General features: G+C 36.8%; 1 non-coding gene across 1 annotated transcript; it reads right to left on the reverse strand.

Annotated features, from left to right (window-relative positions):
- Nucleotides 1-4,983: 4,983 nt before the first annotated feature.
- On the reverse strand, nucleotides 4,984-5,057 carry Trnai-aau (transfer RNA isoleucine (anticodon AAU)). Its single transcript has one exon. It is a non-coding gene; the product is annotated as a tRNA-Ile (tRNA).
- Between the last annotated feature and the right edge of the window lie 382 nt (nucleotides 5,058-5,439).

The following is a 5,439-nucleotide window of genomic DNA, read 5'->3' on the forward strand; positions in this document are numbered from 1 at the left end:
TCTTGAAGATAAATTACTTTTTAACAGAAAGATTATGCGCTATAATCGGCCAAATATATTGACTCGTTCATATATTTGCAACTTTTTAAAAAGTGGTAGTTTAAAAGTTTGAAAATGTTTTTTGAAACACTACCGACGAAATTTATGCGCTCCTTGTCTATATACATAGATATTGTACTTATAACTTCGTACCTAAAAGATCTTTTAATTGAGAATTGAAAGTTCCAAGAAATCATACATATTTGATAGAGGCCCTTGATCGTCAACAGCTTATTATAACAAATTAAATTTGTCATAATAAGAAAAATTTGAATTTTGTTTATTATTATAATTAGAATGTACGTAGGAGGAATATTTATGCTACACGACTCGCATCGAATTTAATTTCACAGAATAAAGAAAAAGACCAAGAAAATTCACAAGACACATAAGTGCTATCTATTACGAATGAACGTGAAATGTAAATGTGCATATTGGCGACAGTTAAACGAATTTTCCTCGAGATATTTCGCCCGAGTTGAAAGCGAATCATTTTATAAGCGAATTTCCGTGGAATGGTGATGATCGATGAAAATTTCAAGGAACAACGGCCGACAAAAATGGCGGTACGTCGAGCAGCTCGAATAGATTAGCAGAGAAATATGTTACTGTTCCAGAGATATGGTAACATATAGACCTTTGGACGTTAGAGAGGATTCTTAGTCCCGTTTCCTTCTTTTTCCGAGGACCATTACTTCTATCAGCGATAGCTACTTCCACGCGCTTAACACTTTTTCCGCTTTTTGCCGGGCTTCCTGGCAACTCCGCTGCCAGAAGACGCCACGAAAGAACTACAGAATACTCCACTCGCGGCCGTCATTAATTTGCGCTCCCCATTTTAAGTCCTTTCCTCGCGAGACAAAAGCCATCCGCTTTAAGCAGCCACAATTGCTTCTGATCACGACCCGAATCTGACTCGATATCGAATAATGCTGTATTAATCGCGAACGTCTTTCGCTTCTCGTTCGATACAGCGTGGTTCGAGATTTAGATTCAAAAAATATGATATTTTACATGTTTCCTGTATCAAATTTTTCACTCTTTCTGATAGTAAAAATTTTTCGTTCTAAGTTCTTTTTAATATAATGGCGCAAAAATGATATTAAATCCGTTTTTCGTTACAAGGTTTTTGCAACTTTGATCTGTTCTCTAAAGTTTAAAAAGTATAACTTAATACGCTCTGGCTCTGGGATTTTGATATTAAAACTTGCATTTGTTATTTTTTGTCTTTTTTCTTGGAAACTAAAAAGACATTGCAGCATGTTTATATTTTTCGTATAATAAATTTCATAATATTTCAACAAAATATTCATCGTATTATACAACTGTTATGAGTGTTATTTATAAACGACAAAGTTAATATATAGTGGCTACAAAAAATATTTGTACACCACTGTATTCATTATCGCACTAATATACCAATTAATCAAGTCCGAATCATATCATTTAGTAATACTTTCGTATGATCACGAAAATGTAATACCGTGAAAATCAAACGTGGAACCTAATAAACAAATGCTCCGTTGGAAAGTAAATATATACTTTTCATAATCACTGTACTTCAATTTCCAGAAAAAAATCTCTAAACAAGTCGTTCAATCTTTAAATCATGTACCAAAAGCGTCGTACATTTGTAAACTGACTTGGAACACGTCGGCACGTTCATTCTTGCTCCGTACAGCCCTTATCGTATAAAATCCTCTCTCTCTCTCTCTCTCTCTCTCTCTCTCTCTCTCTTTCTCTACTATGGCTGGTAATTGTTTCAGCCGGAAAGTTCCAGCGGCGAGAGTCATCCGCGTTCAAGAATCACGCACGTATCGTGAGTTTCGTCCTTTTTCATCGTTCCTCCGTTCCTCCCCTATCATTGGTCCATCTACCCACGAGCTGTATCTCCTGGGAAATTTTATACTCCCTACCCTTGGCTCAGGGTGAAGCCACATGGGAGGTAAGAGAGAGCGATGCTAAGTCTTCCGTTCCTTCCTCGGCATACTGATCAGCAGACGCTGCTAACGCCCTCATAAAAGCGTTATGACACTGTTGAAGAAGTTCTGATAACTAGACTGCGGATATTTATATTTTTATATTTTACATTTTATGTATTTACATTTTTACGAGTTGAATTAAAGAAATGCGATCTAACAAGGAATTTGTTTCACCTAGTAAATATTCTAACAACTGTTCTGTATCCTGAAAATGGCTGTTCATGCTGTACACTAATTTTCTGTTTAGTATATGTTTGCAAAATGTTGCGTAAATATTTTCCATTTTCTCAATTTGCAAATTCTACTAATCTAATCAACATAGCCGTATCCCATCACGATGTTAACGAAATTTTAAAATGTTTTTCTGTGAAACGTACAATATGGACATGTTAGTAATGCTTTTCATGACAAGTGTATTCAAATACTTTCGTGCAACTAATTATTTTCTTCGTTAAACTGTTCCTGCTACTACAAAACGCAAATGTCGGGGCGCTAATATCGGCCCCTTCGTTCAGACTATTCAGACAGATGGTATTCACTCAAATTGCGAGACGAGGGTGAGAAAAAAATTCGTGGAGTCACGCTACTGGAAAAGAGAGTTGTGCAACTAGACGACGAATTCGATTACAGTTTTTGTCCCGTTACGAACTGAATCACGTTTCGGTTTCGTCCCGCCTATTCGTGATATTCGGAATGTTCCTCGTGAAAACCGCGGCTGAAAAGAAGCCGGCGAAAGAAATCGGTATGCGAAAGCTAGACATGGAAATTCGTCGGTTAATTTTCTAGAGGACTCTCGCAACCTCCTTAACAGTGCCCTGGTCAGTGACAGACCATGTCTGTGTTTTTTATACTATTACTACCATTAAGTGCATGCATTTACACAAAAAATGTAGGTCACACTGGTGCAGGCTGCCATTCAAAGGTTTTATAGGATTTAGATACCTACATCTATTATGCTTCGTAGTACTGTATCTTCATAATCAATTAAAAGTACTTTCTATACTTAATTTCATTTTGTTTTTAGCATATATTTCTTTTAATTATAGAATTATACTTTCTGATCTCACATTGAAATTTTTAAATTTTTTAATTTTTTAATTTACATTGAGATTATATATTGTTTCATACATTCTTATTCATTACGATACTATATTATATCATTTATTATTTATTTTTATTAGATACTATATCGTATATTTATTTTTATTATATGTTATATGACCACTTTTTAATCTGTCGTTGAAAGTTTCCTATTGAAACAAATTCAAACGAGAAATCTGCCGTCAGGCTACGTGACACTTTCCGCAGTTTACACTCGATGCTATCACCGGGCAGGTATATTGTATCTTAGCGAGACGTGACGAGAGAGAGCTAGGCGAATTTTGTAGTTGGCCATTTGGTATCGAATTGTTGAGGGGAAAAAGAAACGGGATGGGAAAATGCGCGGAGGGGGGGGGGGGGGTTGATATCGCGGCAAATCTCGAGCGCCTTCGAAAGTATTCGGCCTTCGAATTACTCGTCGTGTCGATCCACGGAAAAAGGGAAACGTGGGATATCCGGCTGAATTGTAAGCGAACGGAAACGTGGAAAATTGAAACGACGTAAACGTGCGCCGTGAATTGGTGAGCAATTTAGAATGAGGACGACGAAAGGGAAAATTTTAAATTGAAGATAATTTGATTGGAATTAAGTGTGGCCGATCATGTAACCAAATGCAAAAGTGGATTGAGGTTTCTTTTTCTTTCTATTAATCTAATGAGAAGTAAATTTTTAATTACAAAACGTAATTTTCCAATGCCGCTAAAATCTCAAAATTCCAATTCTACAATCAATTCTCTACTATTCGAATATTATTTGAACTAAACATGGCTATTACTCATCACGTATCCCACTGTCACAATTAATAAATTTGCTTGACATTCAATCTTCTTCGCCCCCCCCCCCCCCCAAAAAAAGAGCTCTGACTACCAACTCTGTCTTTCGAGAATCACCGACTCCGCTAATAAAGTAATCGATTAACACGAAACTGGGAACAAGCGATAACAAAAAATAAGAGAGAGAAAACAACGAAACGTAAAAAGAATAAACGCAAAGAAAACAGAGGACATGGGGTGGGCGAATAGGTGGATGTCGGAATGGAATGAATATTCGTCTATTTATTTTATGGTCCGTATCGCGTAATTCGATTCTCTGGGCTTCGCGACCTTCGTTCCTCCAGGCTCGATTTTTCTCGTTCGGTTTCGCTCGGCTATAGTTTTCTATTTCTCATCGTCGTCGATGCGCCGACATTTGCTTTCGTTCTTCTCTTCAGCCGGCGACCATGTACACGCTGTCATCGTTTTTCTACTTGACCACCACTTCTGTGACAGGGCTCGCCTTTATTTCCGGACTAGCCACAGAGAAATTGGAAAGAACGTTGAAATAATAGCGAACATGGGTGATCACGTGCACGCACTGATGGATCGGATCAAAATTTTCCTGCACGGGGAAAGAATAATGCTTGTGAGTCGTGCGCTCATTCATCAATGTCCGCCATTTTGCTGTTTCTTATTGTGTATTGCACTGTGGATGCTGCAGATGCAGAAGAAATGAGAATTTAGACATAAGCGTGCACCGTGAATTAGCGAATAATTCAAAACTTTATAGTCGATGATTTAATAAATGAAGCAAGTATCTATGCCAAACAAAGAATATTGAGAGTATTAATAAAAATGTGAATTTGCATAAATATTCATGTTCTACCGATACATACACAAAAAAAGAGGATTTAATATGTTTAGGACTAGGGTTTGTTTGGTTATACTGTGTTTAGTAGTGATTTCTGATTCTTGTTTTTTCAAGAATTTAGACGCGATAGCAGCAAGTTTATCGATTGCTTCGATGCAGAAAGTTTTTGTAAAAGAAAAGATAAGATTTCAGAGAATAAACATAATATCCTCGGTGTTCTAATAATCCTTTTTTTTGGCTCATGAGGGGATCGAACCCACGACCTTCGCGTTATTAGCACGACGCTCTAACCAACTGAGCTAATGAGCCAGTTGAAAAAACAGGTTGTAATTTTACTAGTGAAGAAAATACTCACGTATCATAATTATAAATCATAAAAAAAAATTCAACAAATTAATCATTATGATAGTGGAGAATCAATTTTCGATAACAATTACCGCAATGTGCCCAAGTTCTCATTCAGAAGGATAAAGATAACTGGAAAACTTTGCGTTTGAAATTAGTAAGTCCATAAATAAGCAATAATCGTGAAGTGAGAACAACATTAAAAGCAAGAAGAAACGCCAGACAAGGATCAGAAAGCTCGAGAAGCACAAATTTCCCAACGATACGATCAACCGCCTTATTTATTACTGCTGGCAACAGGTTGCTTTTGGGGTTATACCTCATATTAATTGCGTTCTTCACTCGT

This window comes from Bombus huntii, chromosome 15 (genome assembly GCF_024542735.1).
Source record: "Bombus huntii isolate Logan2020A chromosome 15, iyBomHunt1.1, whole genome shotgun sequence".
Lineage (NCBI taxonomy): Eukaryota > Metazoa > Arthropoda > Insecta > Hymenoptera > Apidae > Bombus > Bombus huntii.